This window comes from Mastomys coucha, chromosome X (assembly GCF_008632895.1).
Source record: "Mastomys coucha isolate ucsf_1 chromosome X, UCSF_Mcou_1, whole genome shotgun sequence".
Taxonomy (NCBI): domain Eukaryota; kingdom Metazoa; phylum Chordata; class Mammalia; order Rodentia; family Muridae; genus Mastomys; species Mastomys coucha.
This window is the reverse complement of record NC_045030.1, coordinates 52,354,499-52,356,956: the sequence shown is the minus strand read 5'-3', so window position 1 is coordinate 52,356,956 and position 2,458 is coordinate 52,354,499. Positions and strand designations below refer to the sequence as shown.

At 44.5% G+C, this 2,458-nt stretch overlaps 1 protein-coding gene across 1 annotated transcript in view; it reads right to left on the bottom strand.

Moving 5' to 3' along the window:
* Positions 1 to 2,458, bottom strand: part of Rab33a (RAB33A, member RAS oncogene family) — an 11,721-nt gene that overhangs the window by 8,520 nt on the left and 743 nt on the right. The window lies entirely within an intron of this gene.

The window sequence follows — 2,458 nt, the reverse complement described above, 5'->3', positions numbered from 1 at the left end:
ATCCCAATTTTGCCCTGGCAACATGGTTCAGCACTTGGCACACAACCTAATAACCTGACTTTAATTCCTGAAACTCTGAGGATGGAAATAAAGAATGGGACCCACAAGTTGTCCTCTGAACTCCACTATGCTCTGTGGAACACATGTGCCTACACACATACACACATACACACACATACACACATACACACTGTAGACTTTAAAAATTAAAAATATTTTTAAATCTCAATTCCTAGGGTTCTTGTATCAAAATGCCCACCTTGGGCATTATTTAGTCAATAAATGGGTTTTTGTGTTTAGTTTAGATTTGTTTTTATTATTTTTAGTTATGTGTAAGTATGGGCATATGAATGAATGAATTTGTGGAGGCCAGAAGCATGAGATCCAGCTAGAGCTGGAACAACAGAGTCTTCGGAATGAGCAATATCGGGTATCCCCCAGAAGAGATTGTCATATGTGCCCCTTGGGAGACACAAAGGGGCAAGCCTAGGAGAGGTAATACAGTACTCTAGAACTGAGAGAAGATAGTAAGGAGTCTCTACCACTCCCCTGTAGGGCTTCTACTTATAATAATCTGATAACTTACTATTGCTGGCTGAACTCTAGGGCTAACCCTAACCCTGACCCTGACCCTGACCCTAACCCTAACCCTAACCCTAATCCTAATCCTAACTCTAACCATGTTTTGGGACTTTTTTCTTGAAAGAAAAGCATGAGGCACAATTTATGTCCTTCTTGATCTCCTTCCAGCTACCATGCTCTGCCATCTTCCCGCAGACACTCTGGTCTCTCACCTGCCAGCTTTGGCCTTAGTGTTTCAACAGCTTAGAGAGGAGCAATGTCATCAAGTCCCAGGTCCCACACTCCACTGAGGTTTCTTGCCCAATTTGTCCTCAGAAGTTCCTCCTTGAACTGTGTTACAAGGCTTTGTCCTCTTGAAAATATCATCTTTCCCCTAAAGCCCATATTAAGCACATCTCTGCACGGGGTGTTGTGCTGATCTCTGTTTCTAGTGAGTCACACTGTCACAGGCTCTGCCCTCTGGGGGAAAAACGTCTAGGATATTTGGCAGAGACTTGAAAGCCAGTTAGGTTAAGTCCAGGGGTGGTGGTGGTGGAGTAATGGTTTAAAGCCCTCCCCAACTCCATCCACTATTCACCTCCTACTCCTCATTTCTCCTCATCCCTTCCCCCCTTCATCTACCTCCCCACCCCACCCCCAACTGCCATACACTTCCTTTTCCCCACCACTCAAACTTCAGAGGGATTTAACATGCTGCTCCAACTTTTAAGCCTAGGAAACACTTCAGTTCACTCTAATACCTGATTTTAAACAAATGATAACATCAAACATGAATGATTTTGAAGGTGTTTTAAAGTACATTCATTGTTTTATTTCTACTTTGGTAAAAAAAAATCATGTCTAAGGACTTTCCAGTGTCTTATAGCCATATGTTAAAGAAACTAGGCACTGTCGGGGATGAAGCCCTGACCTGTGCAAACATTCACCATGAAGAGTCCTTGAAAAAAGAGAAAGACAGATACCCACATTGGCTTTAAAAGGACATCCCTGTCACCTCAGAAGTTCAAGAGAATCTACTATCTCCCAGACCCAGAGTCTCTCCTTATCTTCCACCCTCTTCCTAAAACACAGTGCTTTGGCTTGTGTGCTGAAGTCATTTTAAAAGGCAGTCATTTTGATCACCAAGAAATCTTGCACAATTTGGGGTGTTTTGTCATCCTCTCCAGTTCACCAGTCCTTCGCTCTGTGTCGTTCAGAACACAGGACAGGACATGGGTCTCCTTCTTCAGCTGTTTGACCAGCAAGAAGTTTACTACCTTCATCTCTGGTCTCCCCGGGGTCTTGCTCAAGCAAAGGCCAGCTATGAGTCTAGAGGACTTGCTGCTTAGTAGCCCCGGTGTCTCTTTACAAGCTTTCTATGACACACAAAGCTGTCCTTGCCATAGCCTGCTCCCTGCCCCCCCCCCCAACGCACTGACATACCGAGTTTCTACTTCTACTACACTAGATGAACATACAGAAATATTTGTACTTGGCCGATTTGGTAAACTATGGAGAGGGTGGCAAGCCACTTCCCCTGACCCTCAGGTAAGTTGTTGTGTGTTTCCCAATAGGCCTTCTGAAGACAATGCCAGTAGAATGGGCTCTTCAATCATCAGCCTCATCCAATCCAGCGAAAGCAGCAAGCATCTGGGAGGGGCTGCCCCCAAGGAACAAGTTTTTGGAGATTAAGAAGAGCCAGCGGGTGACTGTGTCTCAATCTTTAAAGGGGCTCATGGCTCTGTGACATAACCATCCTCCACTCCCCCTCCATCTCAAGTCAGCTCTAATCTCAAGTGTAAACTGCATTTTAAAATAAAGCAGTGTTCCTCCTCCATGAATTCCCAACCTCTCTAATGTCACAGGGCTTAGCCAGAATGGCTTTTTTTTTTTTTTT